The following is a 19932-nucleotide window of genomic DNA, read 5'->3' on the forward strand; positions in this document are numbered from 1 at the left end:
ATAGGTTTTATTGCACCAAATGAGTAATCTGGAAGCCAGCCCTAGTTAATCATATAGGCCCCTTGTGACCTTGGGCAAATCCCTCCCTCATCTGTAGAATGAGAGAATGGGACTAAATAAGTTCTAAAATTGAGGAAGTGGTAGTTTCTTCCTCAGCGGGGAAAGCCCTCAAATTAAGATAGTGGTATATTTTTAATATTCTTGTGAAAGTCATGTTTGGAGCTTAGAAACTTGCATTCGGAACAGCAGGCACCTTTGATACACCACACAAAACACTGACGTACGATGGGAATATAAGAGCAAAGCCCATAGTGAGAAAAGTTACCATGCGATGCACAAGCCTAGGCTATGTGGACAGTTGTGTTAAGAAACAAATGGCAACTTACCAATATAAAATATACCTACCTTTTGATCCAACAACTGCATTTCTAGGAAGTTTCCCTAGATACATAGATACATTTGCTCGTATGCAAATAACAAAAGTACAAGGATATTCACTGCTATTTCATTTATAATAAAAAAAGAATGGAAACAAATTAAATGCCTATCACTAGAGGATTTGTTTTAAAAAATATATGATACACCCATAGGAAGGAATAGAATACAATTTGCTAACAAAATTTAGATGGTTCTAAATATACTGACACTAAATGACCCCAAAATTAAAATAAGAATTTGTTTAAAATAAAAGCAAGGTACAGAGCAGTATGTATACTTTGCTGCTATTTTCAGGTTTCTTTGTTTATGCATGTATATGTGTTTGTTTATGCATGTTTGGAAAGATATTAGGAACTTCTAACAGTAGTCACCTTGATGAAGGAGAGAGGTTTACTAGGTAGCTAGGGGACTGGTAGGATAAGCTTCATTTTTATTATATGTCCTTTTGTACTTTTCAAATATTGTTCTATGTGCAAAGCTTACTTACTTATTCTAAATAAATACATACATAAGAATTTCAGGAATTGATTAGTGGATGGACTCTGGAGGAAAACTTTTCCTTTACACTTATTAAAGAGGGAACAGCCACCCCTCTCATTCTAGCCTCATCCTTTGTCTCCTCTCCTATTATGTCCCAATAGGCCTTCATCCTGTAGAGAGATTATTCTAAAACACCATTTTCATCACATATCTTCCCTGACCCCAAATCTCCACCAACTAGGAGTTAATATCCAGTTTTCCTCCTGATATTCCAGACCATATATAAACTGACCTCAATCTTATCTCCTCCTGTTTGTCAGAAGCAACATTGTGTAGAGTTCAAGAGCATAGGCTTTGAAGTGAGACCACTTGGGTTCAAACCCTGCCTGTGACCACAGGTTGAGCTATTTAATCCCTGTGTGCTTCAAATTTATTATCTGCAAAATAAGCACAACAATGGCACCTACTTAGTAGTGTTTGGCACATAATAAGAGTACATGATAAATACTGTGATTATTATTAATTTTGCTTTAATCATAATACTTTTATGTTTATCACAATTTATAAATTTATATCGGTTGATTTACTTTATTGTCTGTCTCTCATAGTAGACTGTAGGGGTCTTTCGTGACAGCAGGGACTTGGTTAGTTTAAAAATATATATATATATTACTATACATATCACATGGTTTGGCACATAGTAGGTGCTCACTAAATATTTGTTGATTGAGTGCCCTCTTTGTTATCAAATTTCCAGTTCATTAACTGATTCATCAAGTATTTAGTAAGTCCCAATTGTGTGCCAGTCTCTATATTAGATGATAAAGCAGTGAACAAAACAGACAAAAATGACTGCTGTCTTTGAGGTAGGAGATTCAGGGTGGAGTGGTTCTGTATTTGAACCTGTTCTAACATGATCGAGCAGTTCTAAACCTAACTGGGCATCAGAATCCCTAGGGAGCTTTTTAGAAAAAGTCCAAGGGAAGAATAAGGTGGCCCCTGGAACCTACATTTTTACAAGGAGGCACTTAATAACTGGTCTAGTGTTTCTAATATTAAGCTCTACAAGATATTTTGGCGGGATTGGTCACAAGTTCTGTGACAATTTTTAAGCTTGGCGTTTTTAATGACATGATTTAAATATTTCATCAGTTATAATTGCCAAGTTTCTCTTTGGCAGTGACATTTCTAACTGAAACTTCTGAGTTTCTTAAATCAGCGCTTTTCATACTGGAATTCCATGAGGTACTCCCAGGGGCTTCTGCATTATTCAAGCTTGAGGAACACAGATCTAGTGATTTCTAAGGTGAAGATGACCAAAGTCTGCTGCCCAATACCACCTTGCCCTTAAACTTGATGTGGGACTTGGGTTCTGATCCAGCCCTGTGTCCCAAGAGATATCCTAGAAGGTCCACTTTATCCTAGGGTATTGGGCTGGCACCTCGAGGTTCCTTTGGTTTTGGTTTTCAACGCAAACGGCAAAGTTGGAAACCTTTGGGGTCTGTATCTCTGGCATTTCCTTAAATCACATGCTGTTTGGATGAGTTCATGAAGGTTCTCACCTACACACCAAGTTGCTCCCTTGGAAGGGGGACTTTACTGGACCCCACCACCTAGCCTGGTGATAGTGATAGCGGCAAGTACAGGAGCTTGAGAACCAGATACGCCTGAGTTCAAATCCAACCCTGCCTCCTCTGTGCCAAGATGTGTGGCCTTGGGAAAATGACTGATACATCTCTGCGCCTTTTCCCCTCATCTGAAAAATGGAGCTAGTAAGTCACACGGTGGTTGCTATGGTCAGGGGAGGCGTCGCTTGCACAACCAACGCACTGAGTTTCCCTCTTTCAGTTGACATCCAAGAGCACTTCCAACCGCCGCAGTCCTCCCCGGTGCTCATTGGGCCTCTGGTGGCACGAATGAGTTAACTCCTGGCCAAACATCTATCATAGTCTCAAGCCAATTGTCCCGGGCACTGCGAAGGAGGGTGACTGCAGACCTAAGGTCGGTTGTACTCAACTAAGGCAGGTGCCGAAGCGCGACGTTTCTCCACTCCAGCTTCGCTCCCCGGAGTGTCGTTCCAACCTCTGGAGAACCTCCGCCCGGGACCACGCCCCTTCCCAAAATGGCACCGCCCCTCGGCCTCCCCGCGCGGGCCCGCCGAGCTGACGTGTGCGTGCGCGCGCGTCCTCTGCGCCGGGCCCGGCGCATGCGCGTACCGCGCTGTCTTCTCCTGGCCAGAGCAGCAGCGGCGGCGGCGTTTGAGTGGAGGAAGATGGCGGCTCCAGACTGCTCGGGGTCCCGCCAGCTGTGAGGAACCCCGAGTGCGGCAAGCGCGGCCTGAGGCGGAGCGCCTCTGCTCTGGCCCTGTCCCGGCTCCCTCACCGTTGTCGTCAGCGGAGCTAACCCGAGAGCGTGGCGTGGGCTGGGCCAGGTGAGGTCTCTCCTGCTCCTGGGGCCGCGGTGGGGACCTGGCGCCTCCTGCCCTTTATGCCCCGGGCCCGCAGCGGGCAGTGGGCGCCCCGGGCTCGGCTTAAGGCCCTGCACTCCGCGCGGGGTTTCGTGCCGGCTGGCCTGGAGACCTTGCTTTCGTCATCCTCGGCCTCCCTGGGTTAGGCAGGGAAGAGGAGAGCCCCTTTTCAGCCAGCCCTTGGGATGGGAGTGCACCCGGCTCCTCTCTTCAAGCAAGGCGGTTCTCATCTCCTCACCGGGGCCACGAAAGGGTGTGTGACCAGGGCAAGAATGTCTGTAAGGATGTCAGGTAGCCTTTCGCCCGCCCCCGAATCTTTAACGCCTTGCGAGAGAAGCCGGAGTCCGGTGCCCTCCGAAATTGGGGCTGCGGCGAGGGGCCAGCATCTCTGAAGCTGCAGCTGCAAAGGGAAGATTTTGGAATTGGCTTAAAAAATAAAACACAAGCAGCCTTTCCTACCCTTTAGCTTTTTGAGTCTTCTCCCAGCGAAGTGAGAACTGTGGATCTCCTTGGTTCAGACAGTAATCCACGTTGTGACTCTGGAAGCCTTCTGGTGAGAATTGTTTGTACAGAGGGAACAGTGGAGGGTGGGAATGAATTTGTAAATGAAGAAAAAATTGTACAATCTTGATAGTGTCTGCAGAGTAAGTTCGGTGCTAATGAAGTCCTCTTTCGTTTGAAACCTTTGCATTGTTAAGATTCGGAATAGCCGATTGCTTTTACCTATAAAATCTCCCGAATATTATTAGGAAAATAAAAGCTTCATTTCCTAATGGCCAAAGCTTTTGGACTTTTCTGTGGTAGGATTCTGATTGCTCTGGATGAAGATTCAGACACATTACTAGTTTTCACTTGCTGGCAGTGCCATGGTACTATGCTTGTTCCATTCTGAGAACAACTTTTTTATTCAAATGTTGTTCAAATGCTAATTTAGAGGCTGATTTCGTTGCTCTAACGTAGGGAAGCTGGTTTGAAGCCTTGTGGTCTTTTTCTTGAGCAATGATGGCTTCATTGGGAATTGTGCTATAGGGAATTGTAGAAGTGATAGCTTTAGGTTGGACATACCAAATACCTTTTGTAACCTCAATTTGTTTTGCTTGTGCTTAGGAATGATGACATCATGAGTTTAAAGGGACAAGGAAAATTTGAGAGGAAATACCATTACTTAGAATTGAACATTTAAAATTCAGTTTGTAGCTTTTATGGTGATTAGTGATGCTCTGTCAAATTCCTAACTTAGAGCATATTCATGTGTATAATCTGATTGGGGTCTTTTCATTTGTATGTTGTCATTTTATACTTTGTAACTGTTTGCTTTTGACAAGCCAGGTATAGATATATTACTCAACCTACATTGATCCACGGATGTTCTGTCTATTTCAGAAAAGCTTTTAATTGTTAAAATGACAACTGTTTAGTTTAATGTTAGCTAGTTCTTTGACCATTTTTTCCTTTTCTTAAAGCCATTTCCATGAGATTTGTATATTTACTTAGTACCTTTGCTAAGGACATAAACCTGAGCCACAACTCTGTCGTAGGAAATTGGAGAGCCACTCTATATTTCAATTTGCTAATAATAATAAAGAGTCTCAAAATTAATGCAGTAAAACATCCTAGTGATTTGACATTATGCCTCTTGGCATAATGTGTTGCATTGTTGTGCTAAATCATCATCAGGTATTGATGCAACTTGATGACATCCATGACATCATTCACTCCAGCATTTTGCATTTTGTAATAATTCTTTACCTTTTCAGAGTCACAAAAGGAACAAGAGCAGGAAAAATAGCTTAGGATGCTTCTTATGTCTGATTTCTAGAAGAACCTTAATTTAACACTGCTTTGTGTAGTTAGAACCCTTCTGTAAAATTCAGAGCTACGTGTTTCCTACCTATTATGAAGAGCAAGCATAGAAAATGCTAGCAGAACCTCTGAGTTTTACAATGATATTGAGTCCCAAGGAGAAGTTATCACAAAGATGAACAAATAGTGATGATCTTCGTGATTTTCAGGGTTATTGAGGTCATTGAAGTAACAACTCTTTATGAAACCAGAATCCATTTGGTTAAATAATGTCCTTCCCATTTTACAAGATTGTTGTGTGAATCGAAAGAGGTAACATTTGTGAAAGTGCTGTGTAACATGAAAGGTAAATGTAAGATTGATTATTCAGTAATCAATTTTACGAAAACAACTACCTAGGGCCCTCTGTGTGCTGGGCATTTTGGGAAGTAGGTACTAATGATTCTAAGACAAGACAGCTTTTGGTCTCAAGTTTCCTACAGTCTCGTCAGGGAGCCAGACAAGGAAACCAGTTAAGTACTGTGTATTGTAGTGTAAGAAGTGCACTGAATCCAGCCAAGAGAGAGTCAGGGAAGGCGTCTCAGTGCCAGGATAGCTTTCCCCAACCTTTCCTGTTACTCTGCAGAAAAATTGACTTTTGTGAGTGACTTGCTTTTTATAAAAACTTAAAAATTTTTTTATCATGAGTTCTTTTCTCCTTTTATTCATTCACTGTCATGACACTTCCCACACAGTATGCCCCAGTTATGGTTTCTGCATTCTCACAAATTCAAGAGTCTTGAGAGAACCTTTCTGAGAGTGAGTCATACACACAGGCAACTAATGCAAACATTGCAGCTGCAATTAAAATATCTCTGATTACAGAGTGATGTTAACTTTAGAGTGATGATGCTTTTGTTTTTGTTTTGTAAACTGTCATGAGAAGCGCTGTATGATTTTAATTTGATCACATTTTGTTAATACATGTTTAGTTGTCAGTTGCTTAGAATGTTGACTATAAGGGGTTATTAGTACTGTCTCCTTTCTTCCAATAATAAAATGAGAAGGTGTTTTTCCTTTTTGGGTGAAGCTGACAGGTTAAGCCAGAGCTAAACTATTTTATAGAATCTGTTTATGTGGTTGAGTTTGCTTAGCATCTCTGGTATTGAACTTCTGTATCCCAGTACAAGTTCCTCATCTTAGTGCTGTAGTATTTTATAATTAATTTTCATGTTGTTTTCCACATTGCACAAATTTTCTGAGTTTTTGGATTGAGTAGAATCTTTAAGTGGTGCAGAATTAGTTGAACATGTACAATCTGTGTCTTAACTGAAGATGAGTGCTTTAAGGTTGTGGTTGCCGGAAAAATGAAGGTAATGAGTTTGTTCGTCTTCTGTATTATGACAGGTCGTTATATGCAGAAAGGTATGACCTACAGACAAGTCATTTAAAAATTGCCCAGTATTAAGCTCATAATACAGCTTACTTTTAAAATTGTTTCTTGTGACATTCTTTTACATGTCTTGTAAAATTATGACTTAGTGGTACTCCTGTAGTTTAATTTTGCATTTCCCTACTTATGCAAGTATTGGATAGCAAATTTACTTTGAATTTTGATTTTTCCTGTATTTCTACTTTTTAATTTATTTTCTCTCAAGTTTTTTTCATTTTTTCCAGTGTGGCTGTTCTGTTTTGCTTCAAAGGTGGAAGTATCTTGTGGTGCTTTGATGCTTGTTTATATATATAAATCTGATAAATGTATAGATCTTATATAAAGCAACAGTTACTTGAAAATTTTTATTACTTTGGACAGTAACTTATTTTCTCTTGTCCTCTGGTAATATATATTTGAGGTAGTTCATTTAACTTCTATAAAGGCAAACAAGTTTTAGTTTCAGCTGATAATATTCCCTTAGAATATTTAATATTTAGGATACTTTATTTTAGCTACTTTCAGGAATTCACTAATATGGCATACTCTTTCAAATTTGTTTCCTTTATTCTCATTTTAAATGTTTAATTCGTGTTAACTATTTGAAAAACATGGAGTTTTTTCCAGAGTGAACCTCTTGGTGCAGTCTTTGGAGAAAGATTGATGTTAATTATGAATTCATCGATAGAGTTTTTACTAAATGTTGTCGCTCCCATTTGCTGGCTTTTCAGTGGAAGTCAAAAGAAAATGGAGTTATCCATTTATTTCTAAAATTTTTGCTAGCGGTCTTGCTGTCTCTTGTACAGAAGGAACAGTGTCTTGTCTTGTCTTGGGATCAGGCACTGTTGTGTTTGCAGTATGTTTTGCAGGACTGCTTTCTTAGCTTTTGTTTTGTGATACTTAATACCATCTCTCCAAACAGATCCTTTGGTCTAGTCAAGATCAACCAGGCTGCTCTCTTCTTTAGTATCTAAAGTTTTAAAGTTCCTGTGGGTACTTCAAATTTTGATTTGTCTGTCTTCCTTACCTGTCTCCTTTTTCTCAGTAAATGCAGTTCTGTCTTCCAAAAGTGTGCTTCATAAATCAATGGAGTTTTGGAATACAATTCTCCGTAGATATGCATGATGACAGGTGGGTTAGAATTTCACATTTTATGTAACTTGAAAGTAACTTACTGGTAGTGAAATCTTGAGGCATTATGCTAGGTGAAATAAACCAGACATAAAAGAACAAATATTGTGTGATTACATTTATGTGAGGTACCTAGAGAAGTCCAATTCATGGAGACAGAGATAGAATGGTAGTTGCTAGGGGAGAGGAGGGAATGGGGAGTTAGTATTTAATGAATGTAGATTTTCAGTTTGGGATGATGACAGAGTTCTAGAGATGGTTGGTGGAGATGGTTGCACATCAAAGTGAATGTACTTAATGCCATTGAACTGCATACTTAAAAATGGTGAAAATGGCGAACTATATTATGTATATATTACCACAGATTTTAGAAGGTAGCCTAATAGTTTATTATGCTCTATGTGCTGGCTTGGTAACCATTTATTTTAACATAGTTATTAAAATAGACTTTGGCCTCAGGTAGACCCAGGCTCATCATACCCTAGTTCTGTTTAAGTCTCCTCATCTATAAAGTGAGGTTAATAATGCCTATCCTATGCTATGGGACAATTAAATATGAAAATACATGTAAAAATACATGTCACTGATAGCGTAACACATAGTAAATGCTCAAATCTTAAACATTATTATTGTTTTTATGGAACATTAAAACTGGGACAAGGTGAACTTACCTCCTAGTTTCCTTATAGTGTATAGTCCCCATGGCACACCTGTCTTGCAGCAGGAACACATATTTTCTTTTCCCCTGTGCTTCTCTTTCTATCTTTGGAGAACTGGGCTTACGCATGGCTTCATTTCACACCACTGATCTGATGTCTCTTAGATCCATCTAGATGCTATCTTTCTTTTATGCCTCTTGGTTTTCCAGGGATTTTATAGGGCATATCCTCTGACTGAACTGTACAAGTGTTCACAACTGTGAAGTCCATTATTTCATCTTCTTCCTTAAGACAAAAACCTTCACCAACCAAGTTTCCTTTTTAACATTCCCATTTCTGTAGGTAGAATAACTTTATTCTGGTCTGATAGATTGTAAAACTGGGAATCATTTTTTTAATACTCTTTTTTATCTTTTGTATCCTGCCATCTAGTTCTGTATTATCCTCATCAGTATCCCTCATATTTCTCTGTTACTCCTCATATTTGCTGCCATGACTCTAGCTGGGCTTTTATGATCCAAAGGCAGACTGAATTAGCGTTATAGTTCTTAGCTGGTCTTGTTGTCAGTGCTCTGCCATTTGCTAGTTGTGTGATCTCAGTCTCCTTCATTTCCAAAAGAGAAATTACAATTCCTACCTCATGACATACGTGTAAAGTATTCAACTAAATGCCTAACATATGGCGAACACTCAAACAGTAGCTATTATTTGAGTTTTTCTTCTTGGTAATCTTTGGAAATGGTTAAGATTGAGGTGACAGTATTATGACAGACCAGTCTTAAAGGAATACTATCCAAATGTTTCTCTTCTGATCAAGAACCTGGGATAACTCATTATTGCCTAGCTCCTGTACTTATTTTTGAAGCTTTCCATATGGCCCTCATTGTACATTTTCAGCATTATTCTCCATAGCACCCGTCATGCAGTCTATTCAAGTCAGGATAGTCTCACTGCCTCCTGTATATATCATGTTTGTTTGTACCCTGGAACACGCATCTTCCTAGGTAGGAGGCATTTTTTTTTTTCCATTTAACTACCCTGTCCAGCTCTGTAGACTCCTGTATGCACTAATGTTGAACCACTGTAGCCCTTGCAGTTAGGTTAAAGTTTATATCCTAAAATTATTATGCTAATTATTTCCTGCCAGATAGCTTTAAAAATATATATCATGCAATATAATTCATATATAATATTTTTAGTGCCTTATAGGCACATTTTGTACTTACATATTAGGCACTCACACATTTATTCGGCATATACAGCAGGTCCTTGACGTTTTATTAGACGTCATTTCCTTATAATTTTGATGAGATGCCATAGAAGCTTAACTCTTGTTTATACCAATTAGCCTATGGTAAGTTTGGTTTTGTTATATGTTGTTTTGCTTAAAATTACATAACCTATCGATGACATTAGGTTGGACTTACTGTACTTTTGATTGTTATGGGTTGATGTTCCTCGTGAGCTTTCCGAAGTATTACATGACTCCAAGTGTTCGTTGAATTTTTTCTCCCTGTTTGTTCATTGGCCCGTTCATTCAACAAACATTTATTGAATGCAACTAAGTGCTAGGCATGGTTAAAAGTGTTAGGGATACAGTGGTTAAAAACAGGCAAGGTCTCTAATTTCCTGGATCTTATTTTGAGATTGGAGAAAGTAATTAATGAATGAACAAAATTTTAGATGGTAATAAGTACTATAAAGAAAATAAAATAAGATGATGTGATAATGACATGGGGCAGAAAGGGAAGACTAATAAGAGTCACGTGCCGTTTAACAACGGGGATACATTTTGAGTAATGCGTCCTTAGGTGATTTTGTCATTGTGTGAACATCTTAGAGTGTGTTTACACAAACCTAAATGGTATGGCCTATTAACACATCTAGGCTGTATGGTATACCACCGTCATATACATGATCTGTCCCTGACAGAAATGTCATTATGCAGTGTGTGACTGGAATTGAAATTGGGTACTTTAGAGAAGGCCTCAATGACAAGGTGATGCTCAGGCTGAAAGATAAACAAGGCAGGATCTTTACTGCTAAGGAACAGCAAGTGCAAAGGACCAAAGTAGGAACCAGGATCCAATCAGGATTCCCAAATTGCTTTTGATTGTTATTTAGCTTTTGCTTCTTAATCTAAAACAATCCTCTTCCCCAATTTTTTTCTTTTCCTCAATGACATTGACTTTTTGAATAGACTGGTCTAGATCTCTGGTAGACTCTTCCACATTCATGATTTGTCTCAATCTTTCCTTGTGTCATTTAACTCTTTATCCCCTTTTAAAGCAAGTCTAAAGGTTTGATCATATATTCACATTTGCAATCTTTTATGACACTGTATACTCATATCACACTTTATGTCATGTTTTTCCACTATTATAATGCTAAATTTGATCACTTAATTAACGTGACAGTCTTAGATCTTTCCATTATAAAGTTTTCCCTTTACAAGGTTTAAGTAATCTGTGGAGCAATTTAGCACAATATAGTTACTCTATTCCTCAACCATCATTTACTGTTGGTTTTAGTGTCCTTTAATGATCCTTGCCTCAATCAGTTTTTTCATTGGAGGTTGCAAAATATAAGTAGAAATGAAAATATTTTATTCTCTTACAGCATCTTGTCAAAATGTATGAGGCTTTTTGAAGAATGTTTTGTGTGTCATTGAGGAAACTGGCTACATATGTAAACAGTTTTGATAGGAATATTGTGGGATTATAGAGTATTTTGAATTCTCCTTCTTGAAACACCATTTTCATCACACTTCACATTCACTTAAACTTAGTGAATTCTTTCCTAGAGACTTCAAAACAGATTGATGGGGCTCAAGACTGGAGTCAGGGAAGTCGAATGTTAGGTGTTTGCTACAGTACTTTAAGTGTGGATAATAATGACCAGCATCATAGCAGGGGTAATAACAATAAAGGGAAGGACATTTTGAAGAATGAGCTAATAGGGGAAGGTGAAAGTCTATATGCAAGATACCATATAAAGGAACATGCTACAGTTATTTTTTTGAGGATGATTTTAAATTAATTTCAATGATTGATTTATACTTTCTCTTTAAAAATGGAGTCATTTTCTTTTTCTGTGTAACCATAGGCAAATTAAATTTATCTGAGCCCTCAACTTGATTGGAAATTTTGAATTATATTTTATCTTTATTCCTTTGTCATTAATCCATTCCATTCATTTATCCTTTGTCTACTACTTCCTAGTTACTGAAGGCAGTATAGACATGAATTAGACATATAACCCATATTTGCTAGAAAGACAAGTACCTGATTATTATATATGTCAGAAAGCGAGAAGGAAATACTAAGAGAATTCAGAATAAGAAATTCCTTGTAGTTGGAGAAATCAGGGAAGATTTTCTGGAGTAGGTGGCGCTTGAACCAGCTTGAAAAAAGGCCAATTTGCACATATAAAGTTGTATCCCAGAGTACCAAGAGCAAAGGATCATGTAGGTAGGAAGGAAGAGGCTCTATCAAGATTCAATTTGGCTGAATGATAGAAGACTAGACTGGAATAGGGAGAGGCATACAAAAAGTGAGGTTAGACTCAGATTGTGGAGACTTTAAACTGTGGATCAGTTTGTCAAAAAATTAAACAGAATTACCTTGAGATCCAGCAATTCCATTTCTGGTTATATCACCAAAAAAATTAAGAGCAGGAGCTCAAACAGGTATTTGTATATCAGTGTTCATAGTAGAATATTCACAGTAGCGAAAAGGCGAAAACAACCAATGTCCTTTGGTAGATAAATGGATAAAGAAAATGAGTTTTATATACGTACGGTGGAATATTATTCAGTCTGAAAAAGGAATGAAATTCTGATATAACTACAACATGGATGAACCTTAACGAATTTATGTTAAGTGAAATTAGCCAGCCAAAAACAGAGCAAGTATTTTATGATTCCACTTATATGAGGTACCTAGAGTAGTCCAGCTCATAGAGACGGAAAGTAGAATAGTGGTTACCAGCAGCTGAAGAAGGGAGGATGGAGAGTTAGTGTTTAATGGGTATAGAGTTTCCATTTAGGGTGATGAAAAGGTTCTGGAGATGGATAGTGTTTATGGTTGTACAGTGTGAATGCACTTAATACCATTGAAATGTATACTTTAAAATGATTAAAATGTTAAATTTTATGTGATATATATTTTACTACAATAAAAAAACCCAGTGCTAAGGACCTTCGATGTTGAAGAATAGGCATTGAGGAATCGATGAAAGCTTTCGATCCAGATTTGCACTGTAAATATTAATCCTGAAGCAAAATAAAGGATAGATTGGAGAAGGAAGGAGTGAGCAGTGTGAAATCCAACTAATATTCTGTATTGCAGTAGTTTCTTTAAGAGGCGATTTGGCCTGATGAGCAGCAGTGGAAAGAATTGGGAGGAATGGTGAATGTGAGAGAAATTTGACAAAAGGAAGAATGAAAGATGACTCCTAGGCTTTGAGTCAGGTAAGCAGGGAGATAAGCAGATGGCTGAGAAAATGTTCAATATGAATTAGGTGTCAGCTGTCCAGAAGGCAGTTGAAAATAGGAGAATGAGGAGATGTAGTTCAGGAGAATCAGGCCTAAAGATGAGTTTTAGAGTGATTAATCTTTTCATCCATCCACCCATCTGCCTGTCCGTCCATCCCTCCTTCCCTCCCTCCCTCCCTCCCTCCCTCCATCCATCCTTTTGAACAAATAAATGTTTAATTGAATCTGCCTTTTGCCAGGCGTATTAAATGAACACATCAGTCTTTAACCTCAAGCTTCTCACAGTCCGATGAGTCATTCTCTTGGCAGTTATATTTGAAACCGTGTGTTTGCCTACGGAGAAGGCGTAGCAAAGAAAGAGAAGGCAAAAGTGGAATTTTAGGGGCTGCCTCCACATTTAGTATATGAAAGAATAAAGGAACCTCAAAATGAGGGGCCAGAGACAGTAGAAACCAAGGGAAATGTATAATGATCCAAAATTAAACTGAATTTGAAGAATCAAAATAGTGGTGACAGATAAAGTTGGAAAATTTCAGAAATTTGTTCTTTAAAATAAATTTAAGATTTGCTTTTCACTTCACTTTGTCCATAGGAGTGATGGCAGTCTGATCTTAAATTTCTTTTTGTGCTATTTTTCATATTTTTGATCCATTCTGATTGAGATTGAATTACATTAGTGGGCCAGTCATCTGTGCTTTCAGCTTTGGATTTCTGCTGTTATCGGCAGAAATTCCCACTTGGAATTTTTGTCCTTAGTTTTTACCTAAAAATAAAATACTGTATTTCTTCGATTTAATTTGGCCTGGCTCATAATTCATTTCTTTTTTATTGTGATAAACTATACATATCATAAAAGTAACCATTTAGCCATTTTTAAGTGTACAGTTCAGTGGCATTAGGTATACAAGTATCCAAAGGTAGTTGGTTTCAGGACCCCTGAGAATTCTAAAATCCAAAGATGCTCAAGTCCCTTATTATAAAATGGTATGCTATTTGCATAGAATCCACATACATCATCCCTTATACTTTAAGTCATTTCTAGATTACTTATAATACTTAATACAATGTAAAAGCTTTGTAAATAGTTGTTATACTGTATTTATGGAATAATGACAAAGTAAAAGTCTGTGCATGTTCAATATAGACTAAACCATTGTAGACCTAACTACATAGTACATGTAAGCAACAACCTTTTTTTTTAATAGTTTCCATATCTGTGGATATGGAACTCATGGATACAGAGGGCCGACTGTCTTCACATCCTTATGTGAATGATAATACATTTCTTTCTTATTTATTAAAAAACAAACTTTATTCCTAGCAGTTTTTTCATCTTACTCACATGTAAAATTGATTGTTTCTTTAATTTCACTGTAATATTTAACTTAATTAAATTGAAGTACCCAATAGAGTGATTCAAGAATATTTTCCTATTTCTTTAAAAAAAGAAATACCATGTTTTATAGCACATTTTACAGAAAAATATTTTTAGGGGCAATAAAATCTTTTTAACTTTTCATCTTGCTTTGTCAAGTTTGTTCTTTTGCCATATTTGCACCAGAATTTTTTTTAAAGTAAAATATAAGACACAGGTAACAGTTGAAACCATATGTGTTCCCCTTCTAATCTCAATTGCCTTTATCTCTCTCTAAAATAACCAAAATGAATTTGGTGTTTATCATTCCCATGCATGTTTGTTTGTATATTTTACTATGTATTTATGTATTCATAACACTATATATTGACAGTATTGTTATGCAGGTGTTTACTTACTATAAATGACAACTTATTTTTAAATGACCAATATTGTACAAATTAGATTCTATTTTATGAAGTCATTTTTGTGAATGTAAAAAATGAGTTGAACCATGTCTTTCTTTACTAATGTACATCTTTTTATTTTACTAACAACTTCCCTTACTTTTTAAGTCTAAAGTTAATGTAGCTTGCTTTAAACAAAGTATACATTTTAGAAAATGAAATACACATTCATTTATTTCATGAATTTAATGAAAGTGTATTCAATAGTACTGCAACTAATTTTGGTATAACTACTGCTGCTAAACCAGCAGAGGAGGCTCAGCAATGTAAAAAATTGCCAATGTCAATTCTGACTGGAAAACTTGAAAATTTAGTTCAGAAGTAGGATAAATAGAATAGTCCTGGTGATTCCATCTTTACATATAAATGACTATGACTACATCTCGATTAGTCTTAAATTTGATATTCATACCACTGCAAGTGAATGTTATTAATAATAAAATTCTTCGTAACATCTAAATCTTAAGCCTTTCCCTCTAACCCTGCCACCTGTACATATATGTGTGATGTTGAATTTATAAATCATTTTCTGGTAGGCAGCAAAAATTTGTAGAATTTGGTGCAATTATGTTGTTTGGAATCTGAAAAGTAATTTTTTTCCTTCAATTCTTTAAGTTTACAGGTAACTCCTGGTTCTGGCCATGGCACTTTGTAAATAAAAAGTAATACTGAAGATAATTATGCTAATCTATTGTTTTAGTTAAGTAGGCGTTTCTTTATAAAATTAAAATAAACACTGAAATATAACTAGGCTTCCTTCAGTTACTGCTGCATTTTATAAAAAATGATGTAAAGAGAACTTGTGGCTAAGCTGATTTTAAGAGAAAGTTTTCTTAGTTTTAGGTTTTTTTAATTGGAATACTTTAGTCAAGAAGTCAACTGTGGGTCATTTTGGAGGAAAATAAGAAAGAAGAATATTTTTTTCTAGTATAAAATAAGCAGATGAGCATTACTATAAATAAAATGCCTAAGTTTAGTTACTTTATCAGTAAAATATAGTTTCTATACTACTTCTTCATAAAAGACCATAATTAGAAAATTATTTTTGCAAATTTAAAAGAAAATACTTCTTTTTTATTACATACAAAGTGTTCTTCTCCACTCAGAAGGCAGAAATACTTGTACAAAGTAACAAACCACCAAAATGAAATGAGTTTGTAAAATTATTTGGAAATCAAGAAATAGATACTTATTACATGATGAAAAATAGTTTCAGGAAATTTTAGAGAGAGCAGCATGAGATTTTAAATTGTGAGATGATACTTGACATTAAAAAGATTACAGAATATATATAAATGCCTAGAATTAGAACTGCTGGGTCATAAGGCATTTCTATTTTTAATTTTTTGAGAAACCTCCATACATAGTGGCTGCACCAGTTTGCAGTCCCACCAGTGTATGAGGGTTCCCTTTTCTCCACATCCTCGCTAACACTTATTTGTTATTTTATTGATGACAGCCATCCTGACGGGTGTGAGGTGATAGCTCATTGTGATTTTAATTTGTATTTTTCTGATGAATAGTGACATTGAGCATCTACTCATAATTCTACTGGCCATCTGTACATCCTCTTTGGAGAAATGTCTATTCAGGTCCTCTGCCCATTTTTAAATCATATTATTTGGAGTTGTTTTTCTTTTGTTTGTTTTTTTGTGTTACGCGAGTTCTTTATATAGTTTGGATATTAACCCCTTATCAGACATATCATTGGTGAATATCTTCTCTCATTTGGTAGGCTGTCTTTTCCTTTTGTTGATGGTTTCCTTTGCTGTACAAAAACTTTTTAGTTTAATGTAGCCCTATTTGTCTGTTCTTTACATTTGTTTCTCTTGCCTGAGGAGATACATCCAAAACATTATTATTAAGAGCAGTGTCAGAGTTTACTGCCTATGTTTTCTTCTTGGAGTTCTATAGTTTTGAGTGTTACATTTAAGTCTTAAATCTGTTTTGAGTTTATTCTTGTATATGGTATAAGAAAGTGGTCGAGTTTCCTTTTTTTTGCATGTATCTCCCCAGTTTTTCCAACACCATTTATTAAAGAGACTGTCTTTACCCCATTGTATATTCTTGCCTCCTTTGTCATAAATTAATTGAACATATAGGCTTGGCTTTATCTCTGGGCTCTATATTCTGTTCCATTGATCTGTGGGTCTTTATATGTTAGTACCATGCTGTTTTGATTACTCTAGCGTTATAGTGTAGTTTGATATCAGGTAGCATGAAACCTCTAACTTTGTTCTTAAAATTGCTATGGCTATTTGGGTATTTTGTTGTTCTATATTCCTTTTAGGATTATTTGTTCTAGTTCTTTGAAAAATACCATTAGTTTTTCAATAGTGATTGCATTGAATCTATAGATTGCTTTGGGTAGTATAGACATTTTAAAGATATTAATTCTTCCAATCCAGGAGCATGGTTTATGCTTCCATTTATTTGTATCTTTGATTTCTTTTTTTAACATTTTATAATATTCTGAGTATAAGTCTTTTACCTCCTTGGTTAAATTGATTCCTAGGTGTTTTATTTTTTGATTCAATTGTAAATGGGAGTTTTCTTATTTTCTCTTTCTGATAGTTTGTTGATATATAAAAATATGCAACCAACTTCCGAATATTAATTTTGTATCCTGCTACTTTACTGAATTTATCAGTTCTAATAGTTTTTTGGTGGAATCTTCAGGGTTCTCTTGTAATATCCTGTCATCTGCAAATAATGATAGTTTCACTTATTCCTTTCCAATTTGGATGCCTTTTATTTCTTTTTCTTGTCTGATTGCTGTGGCTAGGACTTCTAATAAAATGTCAGTGGTGAAAGTGGATATCTTGTCTTGTTCCCGATCTTAAAAATGCTATTAGCTTTGCTCTGTTGAATATGATGGTAGCTGTGGGTTTGTCATGTATGACCTTTATTATGCTGAGGTATGTTCCCTCTTCTCACTTTGCTGAGAGTTGTTATCATAAATGGATGCTGGAATTTGTCAAGTGCTTTTTCTGCATCTGTTTATGTTTTGATTTTTATCTTTCATTTTATTTTTGTAGTTTTTGTTTTATGTGACGTAATTGATTTGTGGATATCGAACCAACATTTCATCCCAGGAATAAATTTCACTTGATCATAGTATATGATCTTTTCAATGTATTCTGAATTTGGTTTGCTAATATTTTGTTGGGGATTTTTACATCTATGTTCATCAGGGATATTGGCTTGTAATTTTCTTTCTTTGTAATGTCTCTCTGGTTTTGGAATCAGGGTAATGCTGGCCTCATAAAATGAGCTTGGGAGCTTTCCCTCCTCTTAGATTTTTTGGAATAATTTGAGATAGATCGGTGTTAATTCTTCGAATGTTTGGTAAAATTTACCTGTGAAGCCATCCAGTCCAGGACTCTTTTTTTGGAGGGAGTTTTTTGATTACCGATTCAATTTTGTTAGTAGTTATCGATCTGTTCAGATTTTCTGTTTCCTCTTATCTCATTCTTTAAAGATCGTATGTTTCTAGGAATTTATCCCTTTCTTCCAGATCGTCCAATTTGTTGGCATATAATTGTTTGTAGTATTTTTTTTAATAAACTTTTGTATTTCTTTGGTATCAGTTGTTGCTTCTCTTTCATTTTTTATTTTACTTATTTGGGGCTCCTCTTTTTCTCTTGTTGAATATGGTTAAACTTTTATCAATTTTGGTTATCTTTTCAAAGAACCAACTCTTGGTTTCATTGATCTCTTGTACTGTTTTTTTTTTTTTAGACTCTATTTTCATTAACTTCTACTCTTTATTATTTCCTTCCACTCACTTTGGGCTTTGTTCTTTTTCTGGTTCCTTTAGGTGTAAAGTTAGATTGTTTGAGATTTCTCTCTCTCTCTCTCTCAATGGTAGGCCTATATTGCTATGAATTTCCCTCTTAGAACTGCTTTGACTATGTCTCAGATTTTGGGTCATTGTATTCATTTTCTCAAGGTATCTTTTAATTTTTTTTGATATTATTGTTACCTATTCATTGCTTAGTAGCATGGTACTTAGCCTCCATGTGTTTGTGTGTTTCTCAGTTTTCTTCTTGTAACTAATTTCTAGTTTCATACCATTGTAATTGGAAAAGATGCTTGATATGGTTTTAATCATCTTAAATTTATGTGGTTTATTACGGAAAACATTTTATGTGTGTTTGAAAAGAACGTGTAGGCTGCTGCTTTGGGGTGAAATGCTCTAAAAATATAAATTAAATCCATCAGGTCTAACGTATCATTTAAAGCTTCTGTTTCCTTTTGATTTTCTGTCTGGATGACATATCCATTGATTTCAATGGGGTGTTAAAGTCCTCTACAATTACTGTATTACTGTCAATCTTTCCTTTTATGTTTGTCAATATTTGCTTTATATATTTAGGTGCTCCTAAATTGGGAGTGTAAATGTTTACAAGGGTTATATCTTCGTGTTGGATTGATCCCTTTATCATGATGAAATGTCCTTCTTCGTCTCTTGTTACAGCTTTGTTTTAAAGTCTGTTTTGTCTGATATAAGTATTGCTACTCCAGCTTTTTCTTTGTTTGTTTCTATTTGCATGAAATATCTTTTTCCATCCCTTTATTTTCAGTCTGTTTGAGTCTCTTGATCTGAAGCAGGTCTCTTGTAGACAGCATATGTATGGGCCTTGTTTTCTCATTTGTTCAGCAAACCTGTCTTTTGACTGGAGCATTTAATCCATTTATATTTAAAGTGATTATTGATAGATATGTAGTTTTTGCCATTTTATTATTCATATTTATGATGTATTTTTTTCTTTCTTTCTTAAAGAAGTCCCTTTTAACATTTCTTGTAATACTGGTTTGATGGTGATGAACTCCTTTAGCTTTTTCTTGTCTGGGAAGCTCTTTATCTCTCCTTTGATTCTAAATGATTAACCTTGCTGGGTAAAGTAATCTTGGTTGTAGGTTGTTGCTTTTCATCACTTCGAATATTTCATGCCAATCTCTCTGACCTGCAAAGTTTCTATTAGAAATCAGCTGACAGTCTTATGAGAGCTCCCTTGTAGGTAACTACTTTTCTTTTGCTGCTGTTAAGATTCTCTCTTTGTCTTTAACTTTTGGTGTTTTAATTATGATGTATCTTGGTGTGGGCCTCTTCGCTTCATCTTGTTTGGGACTCAGAAAAGTATTTTTATATGTTCTAACAACTAAAACCACTTTTAAAAAATTTTATTTTTTAATTAAAGTTGACAGTCAATATTATAGTAAT

The 19932-nt window shown here is 36.0% G+C and overlaps 1 protein-coding gene across 2 annotated transcripts in view; it reads left to right on the forward strand.

Annotated features, from left to right (window-relative positions):
• The first annotated feature begins 3130 nt into the window (after window positions 1-3130).
• FBXO42 (F-box protein 42) overlaps window positions 3131-19932 on the forward strand; it is a 79096-nt gene continuing 62294 nt past the window's right edge. The window contains exon 1 of one of the 2 annotated variants that reach the window (XM_039842108.1): window positions 3131-3349. The gene's annotated coding sequence lies outside the window, so the exon portion shown is untranslated. The other variant, XM_039842109.1, reaches the window with a different exon arrangement.

This window comes from Pteropus medius, unplaced genomic scaffold (genome assembly GCF_902729225.1).
Source record: "Pteropus medius unplaced genomic scaffold, Ma_sr-lr_union100, whole genome shotgun sequence".
Lineage (NCBI taxonomy): Eukaryota > Metazoa > Chordata > Mammalia > Chiroptera > Pteropodidae > Pteropus > Pteropus medius.